Source organism: Trichechus manatus, unplaced genomic scaffold (assembly GCF_000243295.1).
Source record: "Trichechus manatus latirostris isolate Lorelei unplaced genomic scaffold, TriManLat1.0 scaffold00006, whole genome shotgun sequence".
In the NCBI taxonomy this organism is placed as follows: domain Eukaryota; kingdom Metazoa; phylum Chordata; class Mammalia; order Sirenia; family Trichechidae; genus Trichechus; species Trichechus manatus.
Window position 1 is genome coordinate 7,682,759 of NW_004443942.1, and position 18,855 is coordinate 7,701,613.

Genomic DNA, 18,855 nt, shown 5'->3' on the forward strand with positions numbered 1-18,855 from the left:
TGTAGAGGACTTACCTGCAGGAGACTATGGCTAAATTTCTGCCTGAAGACAAAGAATCAGGGCTTATATTTACAAAGTGGAAGGAAAAAGCAATATTCTGAATGTGTATTTCTTTGTTGTATTGCAACTTTTAATATATATTTTATACATAAATACGTAGTTTCACCAGTGAGACTTTTTATGCCAAATCAATACCTGGCAGCCTGGCTTTTGCATTATTTAATGTCCTTACCTATTGGGAGGGACAAGGTACAATCAGCCTCAATGTAGTCATATTTCCGTGGCTTTTAAATTCCTGCAGAGGATTCTTTTTCTTCCCCTCTGAAAGAAAATTCTCTGGGGGTATCTTGCACTACTACGAACGTGGCTTTTTAGCTTACTGCTCATTTGGCTTGGGTTCTTCAATCATGATGACTTAACCTATTGATTAAAAAATGGACGGGAGGAGCAAACCACACAAAGTTCTTCTGTGATACTTGGGATAGAAGAGCAGACATGTCCCAAGGGGTCTTGTTTGATTCTTTTCGAGCTAAACTCTTCTCAGTTTCTACAATCATACTTAGCCTGCTGGTCAGTGTACTAGAACTAGCAAGATGGAGTATTTGCTTGGATTGGTGGAGGAACCCTAAAGAATTCCACATCAGTGTTAGTCACATAAAAGTGACTTAGGAAATAATATTGGAGTTATTATTCCCTCTCCTTGAGCATAGAGAATGTGACCCAGCTGGAGCTGGGTTCACAGGGGCTCACAAGGACTCACAAGGACACATCAACTGGGCCCTGAGCTATAAAGACAATAGCAAAGATAATCTTGGAAAATATCTTTTAGGGAAACTTTCACATAAAGCTGATCAAACAGAACACAAAGACTTTCCACTCTTATCTTTTTCTATTAGCATTTAGTGAATAGAAATTTTTTGGACCAATGAAGACCCTCCTGATTCTCGTTACTGAAACCTGTACCAATGATTGTTAAGAAAGACAATTCAAAATGTAGGATCACAGTTTCTAGCCAATCTGAAAAGGCTAAGCTTTCGATGGTTTTGCCCATTTGTAATGTTTATATGTACTGATGGCTCTGTAACTGTTCCCTGGACTCAGACAGACATGGCTGTGGAAGCATGCTTGTCCGTTTTTCCATTCGTGCTTATTCTGTAATATTCTTTGGACGTGGGCAGATATGGCTGTGGCAGCATGCTTGTCCGTTTTCCCACTTTTGTCTGTTCTGTGATATTTCCTGGGACTCGGGCATACATGGCTGTGGAAGGATGCTTGTCCTTTTTCCCATTCTCGCCTATTCTGTAATGTTCTTTGGCCTCGGGCAGACATGGCTGTGGCACCATGCTTGTCCGTTTCCCACTTCTGCCCTTTTGAATATATGCCGAATAAAACTTACTTTTTGCTTCACTAAACTTTAAGATGTTTTTTCCCTACAACAAAAGGGAAACACATATATTTGTAATGGCATTTAAAAACTTTTTCATTTTATAAATGCTTAAAGACTTTAAAATGTTTACAAAAAAAAGGAAACTTAAAACATATTGGACACACATTAGGTATATCACAAATGCAGCCATTTCAGGCTCAGGAAAATGATGTAGTTTGCAGAAGAGTCTATGGAAAATTAATAGCAGAGTTAAGCTTAGGCTCTGTTTTGTTGTTCTAGACCCAGTTCTCTTTGCACTACACCTGCATTTCCCAAAGTTCTGGTTTTACCTTTATATAGTTTGAGTTTTTTACATTAGATTCATAGAAGTTTAGAATTGCTATGTATTCTTGATGAATTGACTCTTTACCTTAAGTGGTGATCCTCTCCATATCTAACAATGCTTCTTTTTGTAAAGTCTAGTATATTAGTTATCTTTTGCTAAGTGACAAATAACCCCAAAGTTTACTAGCTGAAAACAACACACACTTATTATCTCAGTTTCTCTGGGTCAGAAATCCGCATAACTTAGTGGGGTCCACTGCTTCACAGTCTTTCACAGGCTGCAGTCAAGGTGTCATTCCAAGGTCTGCAGTCTCGTCTGAAGTGTAAGGTTGAGACTGAGAAGTACTGGCTTCCCCACTTTCTCAGAGGTTTTGGCAGCATGCAGTTCCTCACAGGCAGTTGGACTGAGGGTCTCAGTTAATCACGGGCAGTTGGCTGGAGGCAGCCCTCCATCTCTTGTCTTGTAGCCTCTCCAGGATGGCAGCTTGCTTCCTCAGAGTGTGCAAATTGAGAAAGCAATAGAGAGAGTTGGCTAGCAAGACGGAAGTTACAATCTTTTGTAACACACTCACAGAGGTAGGAGCCGTGGTGGCGTGGTGGTTAAAGCACTCGCTGCTAACAGAAAGGTTGGTGGTTCAAACCCACCAGCAGCTCCACAGGAGAAAAATGTAGCAGTCTGCTTCCATAAAGATTTACAGCCTTCTATTGGTTAGAAGCAAGTTACTGAAGGGGAGGAGATTGCCCAAGGTTGGGAAGACCAGGAGGTGGGACTCATTGGGGGCCATCTTAGAGAGTGTCTACCACATCTAATTTGGCTGGTATTAGTAAAGCCACCCCTGCTTTCTTTTGGTTAATATTTACCTGGTGACTATTTTTCCATCATTTTACTTTAAACTTTCTAGTTCTTATTTCTTAAGCATGACTTCTGTAAAGAACATATGATGAGGTTTTGCTTTTTCATACAAACTGGCAACTTCTATCTTAAACTGGTGAGTTAAGCCCCACTTACAGTTATTGGGGTTATTGATACATTTAGGCTTGTTTTCACTATTTTATTTAACCCATTTTTCTATTGTTCGAGGGGCCCTGATGGCACGGTGGTTAAGTGCTTGACTGCCGACTGAAAGGTCAGCTGTTGGAACCCACCAGCGGCTCTACAAGAGAGAGATGTGGCAGTCTACTTCTGAAAGATTACAGCCTTGGAAACCGTATAGGGCCATTTTACTTTGTCCTACAGGGTTGCTATGTGTCGGAATCGACTCGACAGCGTGGGGTTTGATTTTGGTTTGGTTCTGTACTTCATATCTTTTTTTTTTTTTTTTTTTGATTAAAAATTTTTTTGCTTGTTTGTCTGTCTTTTTTGACTTTTTTCTTCTAACAATATGAAAATTATAAGTTCTATTTCTATTTTTTCATGATTCTCCTGGATACTTACCATTCATACTTAACGAAAACTGAAATTAATATTGTAAGTACTTTCCTGAACAATATAAAAGCCTTACAATGTGTAACTCAAAACACTTTCCTACTGACTTACATGGCATTGTTATCAAGTGTTTTAGTTCTGCTTTTTTTTACTTTCAGACTGGTTACTATTATTATTTTACACAGAAATATTGTTTATATTTACTTGAAGTTTGCCAATTGTCTTCCCAATATTTTTTCTTGCTTATCAGAATTTCCTTGTGGAATGATTTTCCTTCTTCTCCATAAATTTTTTTTTTTAATTTTTAAAATTGAATATTTATTGGTGATAAATTTTAATATGCAATAACTGTATTTCACTTACATTCTTAAAAGATAGTTTTGCTGCTTACACAATTCTAGTTCACAATTATTTTCATTAGCATTTTGAAGATACTCCTTTGTCTTCTGGTATCCATCGTTTTAGTCAACAAGTAATAGTCATCTAATTGACATTTCTTTGTCTTTTCCCCCTTCCCTGGCTGATTTTGATAACCTTTGTTTTTTGTCTTTGGCACTCTGCTTTACCTAGTGTAGATTTCATTTTGTTTGTCTTAGTTGGTGGTGCCTTCTGCATCAACGGATTTATTTCTTTCATTAGTTACAAATAATTCTCACACACTATCTTCTTAAATATTTCTCTTCCTCTATCTTCTCCTTCTAGAACTCTGATTAAATGTTTGTTAGACTTTCTCATTCTATCCACCATATCTTTAAACTCATATTTTTAAGCTTCTTCTTTTCTGTGCTACAATCTAGATAACTATTTCACATATATATCTTCTGGTTCACTAGTTCTTTCTTTAGCTTTCTCATTTCTGTTATTTATCATACCCACTGAGTTTTTTTTTTTTTAAATATTTTCAGCAATTTTATTTTTCATTTCTATTTTATACCTTTTCTAATCTGACTATTTTATAGTTTTTAGTTGCTTTCTTTTTTGTATTTTAAAAAATATTTCACATACAGTTGTTACATATTTTATCTGATAGTTCCAATATCTAAAGTTCTTCACTCACTTAGCCTAGGTCGTTCAGAAGTCAGACATAATATGTTACTGTTTTTTAGAAAGTACAATCTTAGAGAGCAGGAGTGAAGGCAAGGGGAGTGAAGTTGGAAAAGAGGGACAGTCTACATGAGGATGTGTTATTCAGGTGGCTTCTATTAAATGCAACTGATTATTTCATAGCATCGGGCTATCTTCAAAGAAGCCATCTAAACTTCCTAGGACCACCTATCTAGGGAGAGGTATGAGAAAGAATTTGTCCATTGTTCCTATCTCCCATTCATCAAAGTTCCGCCCCATGGGGTATTGATTCCCCACAGTACGGGTTTGTATGTATGTGGACAATGAGCAGGGTCTTTCAGTAGCTCATACCTCAGCATCAACAGGGGGGCTGTGAGACAAAAGGCAAGAAGTGGACAGAACTGGCATGATGTGAGACACTTGCAGGCTGCACCTGCATGAAGTTGGTCAGAGCCCACACAGAGCTGGTCATGATAGTAGCTGCCAGAATATGAGACAGCTGAGCTCAAGTGTATCTAAACTGGTGCATCAGAGGTGTCTGATACAGTGTCTAAATCTGATGTTTGCTGTTTCTGCTGCTTTTTATTCACAACGGTTCCTTTCCTTCTATGTTTGGTGATCTTTTATTGTAAGCTCTTAGTTGGTTAATTTTAAATTTTGGGAAGCCTGTGTGGCCTAAGTCAAGGATGCTTTCTTTGGAGACAATTTGTATTTGCTTCTACCAGGAGCCAGAGGGCTCTACCTACCTGGGACCGCTTTAATTTTATTTTTGGATTTCTAGCTTAATGTGAGTGTTTCAGGGTAAACAACTCCACCACTCACCTGGTCCAAGGCTTGTCCACCAGAATAGAGAGCTAATATTGGCATTTACCTCAAAGAAATCTTGCCGTCCATATTTGCTTACAGGTCACACTCATGTTTCTGATCTTTTTTTTTTTTTTTTCTTTTGAGAAGGAGGATGGATGCTTGGATTTCTCTTTTTAAGAGCCCAGCAATGCAGTCAAAAGTATCTTTTATCCAGCACATAGTTTGTGTACAGTGGGAGAACACTTTTGGGTATCTAATTGCCATACTCTCAGAAGCAAAAGTTGCTCTTTCTGTGTCTTCATAAAAGAAAAGGATGAGAATTATAGTGGCCAAAGGGGAACTTCAGGAGATGGTGGAAATAGCTCTGGTCACATCCTAGACGCAGATTTAAAGGCTGTGTTTGTCTTCTCATATCTGCCTCCAGGAGTATGTTGGGCCATTTCCTCTACTTCCTTGGTGGCTTAGTTCAGGTTGACCTTGGAAAAGAAAGCCAATTCATCCAAGGTTCCTGAAAGCTGAGCCTAGAGCCTGCTGGGGAATTAGCCACACTTGACACCCCTCTCTGCAGGCTTGTGTCTGGAGCAGATGTGTTTTCAAGACAGCGCTGACCATAGGTGTGAGTGACACAGGCTGACAAGTGTGAGACATGAAAAATACAGGCTTTAGCAGCATGGCCAGGTGTGTCAGAAGTACATCTGGCCACTAAACACCAGGGACTGACCTCCTCCTGCTGGAAATGGAGTGGAGTGGGCACAGGCCGCAGAGAAAGAGCAAAATCCCTGTGGAGATGAAATGGGGGAAACTCTTAGAACCAGGAGGTAGAAGTGGGACGTGCCTAATACTCCATACTCTCAAAGGGGCATGAAAATGGGAGAAAATTGAGGCACGGCAGCTTACTGAGAATACAAGTGAAATATGAAGGTATGGACAAAAAGAAGCTTCTTTGCAAATGCCACAAGAATGTAAAGAGGATGGGATTAGGCAGAATGTTGGAGCTGTAAAGTGACTTAAGTACCATTCAGCCTGGTGTTTTCAGCCCAGGACTCCTACTCCGGTGGCATAAAAAACTCTTGTCTGGTACAGGGCATGCCTTTAGGTAACACCGAATCGCTAATGAGAAAGTTCCTTTATTTTCAAATCTATTTCAATCTTCCTATTATAAAGAAGAAAACTTTAGGTTATGACAACAGTGTTTTTAAACACCTGTGTGACACTTGCCATTTTCTTTTTTTAACAAAGAAAACAGCATTTGGCCAGCCAAAATGCCTGGCTAGAATTTAATGACATTATTTTGTTTTCATTGAATTTATTTTTTGGTTACTTTTTAGCTTTGGTAAATGATGTGCCAGAGATATATAGTTTTCTTTTACAGTAAGTTTAATAAAGCACAAAAGTGAAATGATTTAAGGAAAAAATATTAAATGAAAAATAATATGGATGGCAATTAGATATGGCACAACCTTGAAGGTGGTATAAGGATGACCAAAATTAGAAAATCTAATCTAATCTAGATCTGATATAATCGTCTGCTTTTATGGCACATACATAGGAGAAATAGAGAGAGGAAATTACCTTCTCAAGGTCACACGGCCTATCAGTATCAGAGCAGGAAATGCAACACAAGTCTCACAACACCCATTCCAAACTCTGTCTGCCATCCCAAGATGTACCCTTAAATGCTACCACTGTGAGGACAACAAAGAATAAGACAACATGCCTGCCCCTCATGGGGGAGGCAAAGCCAAAAGTAAAATACCACAGTGCCCAGAGCTAAGTGCCAAAAAGGAGGATGGCAAGATATTTTCAGATATTAAGCAATGGCTTTTTCTTTTCTGCTGCTAAACCCAAACCCATTGCCGCAGAGTCAATTCCGACTCATAGTAACCCTGTAGGACAGAGTAGAACTAACCCACAGCGTTTCACAGAAGCAGATCGCCACATCTTTCTCCCACAGAATGGCCGGTAGGTTCAAACCACCAACGTTCCATTAGCAGCCAAGCACTTAACCACTGCACCATCAGTGCTCTTCATCTTCTCTTGCCCTATTTAATCAAGTAAGCCATTCTTTATGTGTTCACTTCCTTAAGAAAGGGATGTGCTGTCCTTGGTCTCCAAATGCTGATGCTCTTAGAAAGGAGGGAACTATGGCTTAAAAAAAAAATCATCTAAAAATGTTAGATGATTTGAGAGAAAAGATACTCTCTCCGTCTCCCACACCTTCAGCTAGAAATGATTCTCCTGATCTTGGGAGTGTTGAAAAATGGAGGGAAAGTGGTGTGAATAAAGGCAATGATGGGTCCTGGAGAAAGAGGCTGTGGATTCTGATTCCCAGGCAGAATCCCTGGTGAGCTCAGAATTCCAGATGTGTTTGGGGAACTCAAGAGCAGAGAGGGCCCACTTCTAGCTACAGAGAAACAGCAAGTCCACAGAGATGAAATGGCTGCTTCGTTCATCTAGAGAAACAGATGAGGAGAGAATCAAGGAGACTCCTGAACCCCAGCAAGCACAAAAGTAAAGGAGGGACTTGCCGATGGAAGGGACCATGCAGATGGGGATGGAGGAGAGCTTGGCAGCAACCCGAAGGGAGAGATTACTGAGAATCAAATGAGATGAGGAGGATCTCAAAGGATAGTTGAACTGTAGAAAAGAAAAAAAAAAAAAGCTACATTTTCCACATCTGATTGATGGATTAAAATTCACATCTGAATTAAGAGGTAGGAATAAGAGCTTGTGTGTGCTCAGAGTAGAGAGCAAGTAAATGCTGAATCCGTGAAGAAGCATTTGGGGTGAATCTTAGAGGATGAATAGGACTCAAACATAAAAGGTTGGGAAGGAGTAGATATGCAATCAGCCAGAACATTTTTTTTTTTTTTTTTTGGTAAATTAAAGAAGTAAGTTCCCTAAGAGAGGTTCAAACAAAAATGCAGTGGGAGGTCAAAGGAAGGAGTCATCGATTCTAACTGGAGTGATGAGGGCATTTTCCCAGAGCTTGGTTCTTCCCGTCACCTAGACTTAGACAGGTGGGTAGAAGATACTCTCTGTGCCCACTCCAGTGGCGGCAGATGCCAGGTGTCTAGGTTGGGCAAATGACCTGAAGTAGTGGCCTGATACTCCTTATCTCCTGCCCTAGTCCATGGTGTGTGCAGAGAAAGGTGATATTTGGCCATTGATCTGGGGATAGATCAAGAGGCCATGAGGTTTAGAGACTTCAGAATTCAACAAGCTGGGGCTCAAATCAATTGGCCTCTGTGAGTCTCAGTTTCCTCATCCAGAAAATGGGAACAATAACACTTATCTCACATGATTGTTGTGAGAAAGAAATTAGATAATAATAAACCTGTTTTGATAGGTCCTGTAGAGTTGATTTTGACTTATAGTGACCCCATGTAACAGATCAGGTTTTCCTATGCTGTAATCTTTATGGGAGCAGATCACCAGATCTTTGTCCTGTGGAGCCTCTGGGTAGGTTTGAACCACCAACCTTTTGGTAATCAGCCAAGCGCTAAACCGTTGTGCCACCGGAGCTCCTTATGATGAAGCTAAAGTTCAGGAAATAGTGTCTGGCATAACTTGAGGTCTCAGTAGCAATCCTTCCTGAAGGGAGAGTCTGGTTTTTCTACCTCTGTATCCTTCACTGTGCCTAATATAGGACCTTGTATGTGGAAGGAGCAAAGAATAATTTCTTGCTCTGGCTTGCTCCAGTTTAAAGAACATGTATAATTGAAACACAGGCAAATGATATCAGCACTGGTTGTATCACTGGCTGTTAAATGGACAGATCAGAAAAAGTTTTCCATTAAGCAGCGTAGTTTTTCTTTGGCTGTCAGTCAGCACTACGGTAATCTCAGGAATCAAGGCACTGAAAAGTGAATTTCTGGCTGAACTGATCACAGCAGCCCTGACATCATACGGCCGCTGCTTTCCATAATCAATGTCAGAGCTTAGTTTATTCACCTTATGAGTCCCTCGTGCAACTCCAAACCCAGTACCTGGATGGTAACATTTCCCCTAATTGATGCATGTTTGCTCTGGGAATTACATCCTGTTTGATTAATTTTGGGTTTGATTTCCCTCCTCGCAGTGCTATGATTTTCATGGACGTAGCTCTTGTTTTGATTCTTTGCATGGGGGGGTGGGGGGGTGGCGGATAAGGATCTATGAGCATTGAGCTGGGTCCTAACGCCAGCCTGCTGACTTTGGGGGAACTTTTCTGTAGGAAAGGACAGGGAAATGGTTGATGTGAGACATCATGGCAGGACATTTTCATTTGATGTTAGGAAAGGAAAGGTAATAACATTCAGCACCAGACTGTGGGTTAGAGACCTTAGGTACAGAATGACATACTTATTATGGGTTCCATTGTAAGATAGGGAAACTGAGGCACAGAGAAATATAAATCACAAACCTAGTAAAGAGTGGTGCTTTTGTTCAAGTCTCATCTTCTTTCTTCCTAACCACAATTTAAAAGAAAACTAAACTAGAATAGTTGTATAAAAATACAGACTCTTTTTTAAGAAAGAAAATTGTAATTCTACCATTACTTCTCTTAGCTCTCTGATGTATATTCTTACCATCTTTTCCCCTTTGCATGTTGTGGCTGCAATTGTAATCCTATAGTTCAAAATATTATACTACAAGTCCTTAAAGAAATATTTTCTTAGAAATAGAGGGCTTTGCCAGAGTTCTCAGAGTTAAGCTTTACCTCTGTTTATTGAGCCTGGGACAGTAGTTAAAGAAACACTGTAAGGGTCTAAATGGAAGCTTTCTGACTCCCAGTTCATAGCAGACGCTGGGGAGTTATTTGCTTAATAATGACTACAAGGTGTGGGGTAATCCTCTTACAGTGAAATAATCTTGTCATATAGCTTTCTGTCAGAGATTCCCAATCTGTATCTCCTTCACGGGCCTCTTCCCTGGATTTCTCGCCTAACCTATCCAGTGTTGTTATTTTACTTCTTATATTTGTGTCTTAGCAAGAATGTTCAGTGTTTTCAGGCACTCCCCTTTGTCTACTGTGTGAACAGTGCTTTGTAGCAGAAAGCCCTGTGACTCTGAGCAAACTATTTAAACTCACTTAGCCTCAGTTTCTCCATGCATAAACAAAGGGGAAAATTTCACCTTTCTTATAGGACTGGCAGGAGGAATCAGGAAGATAGTGTGGGTTTCATGCCTAGGACAATGCCCAAATGTACTACTGAGAGAAGACTAAATGTTCTTTCTTCGTTCTCTAACAGCTCAGGGAACCCCAGGGTACAAAGATCCCGGTAGACTTCAGGGGATGGAAAGATGATGGGTGTCTCTGCCACCAAATAGCTGTTTTCATTTTGAATATGGGAGAGAAAAGGGATATAGTAGAGCCTCCGAAGATGAGTGGGAGGACCACCCTTTCTAGATCCAGCACTGACGGCACTCAAGGAGGGCTCAGAGCAAGACAATCAGGACACATCTACTGAGGTCAGGAAGTTAAAATGAATCTGAAGATGATCTCTTCACCTCCTGCTGCTTTGCAAGGGCCCCGAAAACTGGGTGCAGGGGATTTGGCTGTGAGTCTGAAGTAAAGAACGGCTGTGGTATATGGACAGAGGGACAGAGCAGCTGATCTTGAGAAGCTGTGTGAGGAGGGCCAGAAATCGTACAAATCTCACACCACCTCAAAGAATCCAGAGACCCAGCTCTGGTAGGGGAAGGGAGTCACAGGCATTTATTCAGCAGGACCCAGGCCTTATCTGACTTTGGCCGTTGTTCAAAGTCAATACTTCAGAAAGATCCAGCTTGGCATGTTGGGATCCCAGCAGCCTACTGCCCCAGTTATGGTACCTACTGTGGTACTCATAGGGGTGTCAGGCTTCACTTACGGGGTGAGAAAAATAAATTCAACCAAATTGGCCAAGAGCTAATGAAAAGGAGAAACAACTGTTTTAGATTCTTTAGAACATTTATTTTATGCCCGTGATTTTGGTCAGGAAAAAGTGGCCCTGAACTTGATGACAAAACTCTTGTACACCTAAATCTGCAGTTAGCAGGGAAAATTGAAATGGTGTGTAGAGAAAACTATAGCTTCACCCTGAATAATGACTGGGGATTAAGGGTAGAAGATGGAGTGGAGGAGGTGGGGCCACTAACCTTGCCCACACAGAGCTCACATTCTAATTTGAGAAGCTGATTTTAGGGTTACCAGAGATAAACCCAAGGCAGTCCCAATTTATGCCTTTTACCCCTGTATACTTATTAGGTAATAGTGACCACTTTCACTCTGAACACTTTTCAGCTTTAGAAAATAAATTAATGATCACTCTGCCACTATTAGTAAAAGTACTGATAAATGAATATTCTGAAGGAGGATTAGAATACAAAATGCTTAGAGAATTTTGAGTAAAGGAGCATTTTCCTTCACTTAGGGAGCCCAGGATGCCTGGGAAAGAACTTGCAACAATCTAATGAGTGGGATATCCAGTGGTCAGGGCTTGTGTGGCAATTAACCAATAAGGACCTTGACTTTGTCCGATAAGAGTTCATGTAGTTGATGCCCAGCACTATTGATGATAGCCACTTGTAATAAACATTCTGCTCTGTTAGACTTCTGGCTTCCTATCTGCTGGTGCCTGACCAAGCCTATTCACATATGTTGTCCTGAAAACATTCAGCTTAATGCCATATCCTTCCTATTTTAAACAACATAGCCAGAGTACTGTAGTATGGGATGGGGTGGAGGGTGGTGATGAGAGATGGAGGATGGGATGTGTGTTTAGCCATTGCCCCTGCTGGGATAAGCTTGGCCAGCAGATCTGCTCAAATCTCATGTGGTTTGGACCATTTATTTGCCTGGGACATTGAGGACAGTCAGGGCTCCCATTTATTAGGGATGTAGGAGAAAGCAAAGTAAGCATTGTTTCACTTAATGCAAATCGAAAGTACCCAGGGGGAAAGTAAATATATTCTATGGAACTAGAAAGGTCATGTCATGTTTTCTGAGAAAGAAGGGAAGCAATAAGTCACATCTCTGCAAGGTAGGTCTGAGGAAGCATAGTGGGATAATGGATACCGGAAGAATCAAGCCCATTGTTGCTTTCTCTAATGCCCTCTTAGTCAGTCAATTGGCCTACCAATCAATCAACCAACCAATTAATCCGTCAGCAAGCACACACTAAGGACCTACTGTGACATAGCCCTAGAATGGGTTTAGAAGATATCCAAGCCACAGTCCCTCTCATCAACAAGCTCACTCTCCAGCTGGGAAGATGAGTGGATTACACCAGCCCTTGTCTTTGCAGCCCCTCTTAACTACAGGTTCAGTCATGCTCAACCCCTAACCCAATCCCCACTGGGCAGTCCCTCCAGCAGGTGGGGAAAAGAATTAGTTGTGCTGCCAATAACCCAAGATCCAGTATGCTTTGGGCTTACCCTAGACAATCGTTTGTCCTTAAATTAAAGACTAATCCCAACCCCTGCTTAGACCATCCCTTAGCTTCAGCTTCCATTTCAGCTTAACAGTTTCTGCAGAGGCAGTGTGGCTTAGAGGCTAGTGTGTGGGCTTTGGGGCCTAGTAGTCCTGGTTTGATTATTGCCTCTGCCACTTTCTAGCTATGTTGAGCCAGTTACTTAAGCTTTTTCTTCAAAAGGGAGATGATAATATGCCACTTGAAGGATGTTGCGAGGACCTAATTAATTGGCTACAGTGCCTAATACAGAGAAGAGAGTCAACTGATGGCGGCTTATTAATACTGTATCAATATCATCATCATCATTAATACTGGTTGTAGCAGTAGTAGTATCAGATGCCAAAATAGTTGTAACTCTTCACAAGGAATGGATGCCTGCTCCAGTGAGGAAGGCCTCTGATGAGGTCCAGAGTCTTCCCTGCTTCTTCTCGTTGTGGCCAGATAGGTCTTCTTTTGACCACAATTTGACCTTTTCTTCTAAATGGACCAAAAAAGAACATCAATGCTGCTCCTACTTGGTCAGCACTGACCTTAATCAATCCTGAATTTCCTGTGCCTCCTTGGACGTTTTGCACAGAGTTCCTGGATAACCCAACTGAGGACCAGCCTAACTATTGACACACTTCTCCTAAAACAGTCTCACCACGTTCTGGATTCTGCCCTCACCTACCTGTCCCTGTTTCCAAGGCCCTTCCCTTCTGGTTTAGGGCAAAGAATGCAAGGAAGTCTCTGCTGAGTGCCAGGATAGTGGCACAGAGGCTGGGTGATGGCAGCCTTTGGAAGCAGGCTGTACAGAAGCAGTTTCCAAGGATGGGGAGTTGGAATAGGACAGAGGTGAAACAGGAATTCCAGGGAGGGAGCCCTGGTGTGAGCACTGGTCAGGACATTTGGCCACAGTATGGCCAGAGTAGAGGTTCTGAGCAGGGAAATAGAGACATTCTGGTTAGAGGATCTTGAAGGTCAAATGAAGGTGTTTGGATTTTGTTCCCAGACAAAGGAGAGTTATTACCTTGACAATCCATGGAATTTTCCAATACAGAGATACTCTGAGATATTTTATCTTCTAAGAATAGCCTATCCCTAAAGCTTTACCCTAGCCAAGTACCTGGCTAAATCATGTGCCTTGCCTGCCCTAGTTCTGTACACTGTTTATTTCCCTGGCTTCCATCACGTCTGGTCAGTAGAGAAGCTCTCTTCCTTTCTCTGCCACCATCCCTCACCTTTTCTTGAATTTCTCTACTATTTCTTTTTTTCTAATCCATCCTTTTTTAGCAAGAATAGTCTCTCATCACATGCATAAGTGTCTGTTTCCTTTCTGCTCCTCTTTTCCATCATAAATTTTTGCAGGTAGATTTTTCCACTGTCTATGAACCAGAAAAGTCAGACATACTGATTAAAATTCAATATTATCCTTGTTTTTCTGTAGAGAAATGTGTGATTGCTTGCCACATTCAACTTGTTAACTTCTGCAACTCTTCTTGATTAACTTTTCAGATTGGTTTATATCATGGCTGCATCATGTTCTCAGTGATTAAAGAAAATTCATTTTGTTTATTTTAGGAAAGATTTTATTCAATTTTACAAATATATTTCATTTTCAAGATAAGTTGGGAACTAGGGGACTGGATCGGCTGCAATTTGATTGAAATTACTTTGGCCCCACTAGGCATTGTGGACTACAAATCCTGGATCCTGGTCCCTCACTCTAACTCCAGACTACACATGGGAGTTTGAACATTGCTTCTGAAGTAACCGTAACTTCCAAATTCTAAATCAGGACGCAGAGTCTAATAGAGAAGACATTGTTTCTCCTGGTTTTTACACTTCTTTTTTAAATTAAGAATAAAATTACATTTAATTAAACACTTAATGACTTTTCTTTATCAAAGAGAATTAATTTCTATAGGAAATTGAAGCCCTTTTGGTAAATTCTTCCCCAGGGAAATGCACATATCACTACTTCGTCTCTTAAAACTTGCTATTCTCTCCTTGACCATGCAGTTTTGGAGCCCCTTGAGGTTTTTTCCATAGTGCCCTTCTATCTTCATGCTTTATTTTGACTAAACAATTTTACCCATACATCTGGCTGTAATAGCATCTATTTACTGGTGGTGCAAATGGTTAACATGCTCGGCCACTAACTGAGAGATTGGCAGTTCAAGTCCACCCAGAGGTACCTTGGAAGCAAGGTCTGGTGATCTACTTTTGAAAAACAGCCATTGAAAACCCTAAGTATCACAGTTCTCCTCTGACTCATGTGGGCTCACCAAGAGTCGGAATCAACTCCACAGCAACTGGTGGTTGGTTACCAATATGAGTCATTTATCGTTTGTTTCTTTCCTTCCTGATTGTTCTGCATTCCAACACCTTTCTAGTGGGAGAAAATATTCCATTGTGCAAGTCTTGATGGGATGCAAATTTCTGCATCCTACTACAGAAGCTAGATGGGACAGTATAGGCTGTTGTACTGTGTAACCAAGGAGTGTGTTCTCATTGTAATCTGAAAGAATGGCTGTGCACTGCATAGCTCTAGATGGTGCCAGTTACCTTGTGGTCTATGAATAGCATAACTCTGTAAAAATCCAGGACATGACATTTGCACAGAACATGAATGTGAGCTCTATGTTCGCAATTCTGTGGTCCTGGCAGATACCGCCTCTTCTTGCTTCCTGGCAACTACAATAGGTTGCTCTCACTTAATGCTTTGAATCTCAGCAAGGGATGCAAAGGGGAAGGGAGAATACACTGCATGGTGGCTGCACTCGGTGATGGCAACACTGGTATCTAATGTCAAGCAGCACTAATAGGGTCCAGTGGCAGTGTTGTCTAGCAGGCATGGTAACCTGGCAGCTGTGCCAGTGGTGGTATATTCACAAGACCAGTGATGAGGGACCTTGGCTGTGGTTCCTGCTGTTGGTCTCCTTTACTTCCTGCCTATTGAGCAAGACCAGTTCTACAACCAGTCTATTGATCCTATGGCCTACCTGATGTGCTTCCAAAGAATTGCTTTTCTGTTTAAATCAGACAGAATTGGTTTGCAATTAAGAACTTGTTACACAAATTGGTAACAGAAAGAGGAATATGTGAGTGTATTAGTTTTCTATGGTTGCACAACAAATTACTAAACACTTGGTTGCTTCAAACAACACACATTTATTATCTCGTAGTTTCTGTAGATTAGAAGTTTGAGCATGGCTTAGCTGGGATCTTTGTTTCAGGGTCTCATCAGGCTGCAATACAGGTGTTAGAGCTGATATCTCATCAGAGGCCTGAAGAATCTCCTTCTAAGCTCTTTGAGGTTGGAATTTATTTAATTCAGGTTGACAGAATTTATTTCCTTCCAGTTGTGGAACTCAGGGTAGATTTCTTCTTCAAGGTCAACAGGCAAGAGACAGAGTCTGCTTCAAATCACATAGATATAGATATATAGATATAGATATAAATATAGAGATATAGATGAAACCCTGGTGGCTTAGTAGTTAAGAGCTATGGCTGCTAACCAAAGGGTCAACAGTTTGAATCCACCAGGCGCTCCTTGGTTTTTTTCATAGATATAAAGCCAAAAAATGAAACCCATTGCCGTTGAGTCGATTCCAACTCATAGCAACCCTACAGGACAGAGTAGAACTGCCCCATAGGGTTTCCAAGGAGTGCCTGGTGGATTCGAACTGCCGACCTTTTGGTTAGCAGTCAAGGTCTTAACCACAGTGCCACCAGATATAGATACATAGATATGTATGTGTGTCATAACATAATCACAGCAGTGACAGCCCTTCATCTTTGCCGTACTTTATTAGTTAGAAGCAAATCATTGGTCCCTCTCACACTTAAAATTTCACAAATATGTGAACACCAAGTGATCATTGAGGGGCCAACTTAGGATCAAATTGTCTCACTGAAGAAGTTACTTTTGACTATCTGGCCTGGCTGGGCCACAAGGCAGTGAAAACTCTTGTTAGTATTCAAAGATAGAAAACCTGGAGGTTCACCTAACATAGGGGCCAAATAGTTATTGCCTGTCATCATCTGCATTGAAGTGCCTGCCAAGGACAAAACTTTGGGGGCAAGGTTGCCACTGCCATGCAACAGTACAAAAAGACATTCAGGACTTGGGGGTGGAGTGGCCACTCCTAAGGGCACTGGACAGCTTGATGAAATAGAATGACGCACTGAATCCTAAATTTTGGCTCATATTTCTATTAAGATCTGGGGTCACTCTATGTCTATACTTAAAAAATTGTCTTGAAGAATCATTGGGCAGATAACAAAATTCAAGGTTGGTCTTGCAAGTTGTGTGGTTCTACCAGTTAAATATGGATCAGCTCTTGTGTTACAGTTAAGGCACTGATCAAGAAAGAGTGAAGTCCAGGAGCTGGAGGGGAATACATGAGAACTCAGAAAACTTGGAAAGTGCCCTTAATATCCACTTGTCTCTGACCTCCCCTTATCAATCAAGCATCCTTTCCTCCTTGTCTGATGAGGTTATTTCTCTACTTTTAGACCTTGAAAGAGGAGTCACATTGTTCTCATTTGCCACTACCCTTTATTGTTGGCATGTAACTAGGGTTAGATCCTAACATAACTCCTGGATCCAATTACAAATCATACCTGGGAGGAGATTTACCTCACATTAAAAAAAAAAAAATTCGAAGTATCGTCACATAAGGAATCCGGAGTCCCATCTCTCTACCTTCCTCTGACTCATAAAGATTTTAAAACATAATGATGCCCCAGTGGTGGTAAGAATATGAGTAAAAACAGGCTTTCCCATATACAGGGAAAGGGTGTTTAAATTTGCATAAACTTTCCAGATAATTTGGTAAAATGCATCAAACAACTTAAAAATGTTTATAACCTTTGAATTAGTAATTCCATTTCTAAAAATAAATCCTAAGGATATAATAATGCAAATGTGTAGAGATTTAGCTACAATAATGTTCATCATACTATTAAAATAGCAGAAAATTGGATAAACCTAAATTTCCAACAGAAGGAGATTAGTTGAATAAATTTTGGTGAATCTGTGCAATGAAAATTCTTTACAGCTATTAAAACATTATGATATGGAAAAACATTTATTGGTATAGAAAGATGATCATTGTATGTTTAATTCAACAGGTTATAATATAGCATGTACAGTATGATTTTTCCAAGTCAGAACATAGTGAAGAAGTGCATTTCAGAATCCCTGTGATTTAATTGAAGTTTTCTTTCTCAGAGATGTTTTCTGTACTAACAAAAGATTCAATAGAGATAATTTAAGCCTGTGGTTTCAAGGTGTGCTTTTAGAACTCTAGGTGACAAGAGAAAAGCCTTGGGGACTGTGGGGATGGGCAGAGAGGTTGGTGAAACCCTGTCTGCTTTGATTCCCCAATTTGAACTGCATCAAAAGCAGCTCAATTTTTAGTGTTTTATTGTTTTGTTTGTTTTAATTGTGGAAGGGCACAGTGCTCTTTCCTTCCATTAGTTAATATGATCCCCAACGTGTATCAGTTAAGGTGCTTTAGGTTGGAAATATCAGAAAATACAACTCAATATGGCTTATAAAATAGCAATTTATTTGCTTTCATAATTTTGACGTTAAGATTAGGATAGGCTTCAGGCATGGTTCAATCAAGGCTTCAGTTTGGTTTCTCTGATGTTCTCTAAGCTCTTCCCTTCTCCATTTCTTGACTTCTTTCTTAGCCTGGCTTTCCTCATGATCACTTTCTCAGTTACATACAGGGAGAAACAGTGCATTGTCCTCCCCTCTGCCCCTATCATCTAACCAAAATTCTGAGTTTCACTCTGATCAGACCATCCCAGAGTCAACTACTGTGGCCACTGGAATGTCATGCACCATTGGTTTAGATATCAGTATGGAAAAGGGAGGTAGGGTTACCTTGATTGGCTTGGACTGGAAGACTATGCCACAGGCCAAATTCACCCTGCTGCCTGTTTTTATAAATAAAGTTTTCTTGGAACACAGCATGACCCTTTTGTTTACTTATTGCCTATGGCTGCTTTCATGATACAAGAGCAGAGATGAGTAGTCGTGGGCCACCTGACTCATAAAGCCTAAAATATGTACTATTTGGCCTTTTATCAAGAAATTTTGCTAATCCCTGGCTTTAGCTAATCAGGTCCCACTTCTGGAGCTGGGAATAGAGTCAATTCTATCCAAACCTTAAGGTGGCTATACAACAGGGAGAGAGAGAAATGGGTGTAGTAGAGAGAACTTTTCCTTTATGCTCTACAACCCATTAGGATAATTCCATTTTGAAGGTTTGCATTGACAGTCCATTTCAGGTAAACCCTTCAAGTTTACCATCTCTTGCTTTATCTTACCACCATAAAGAGAGCTGAGTTCCAAAGACCTATCACTCCATAAACCTAGTTGGGGTGTAGTTTATTCCCTAACAAGTCCC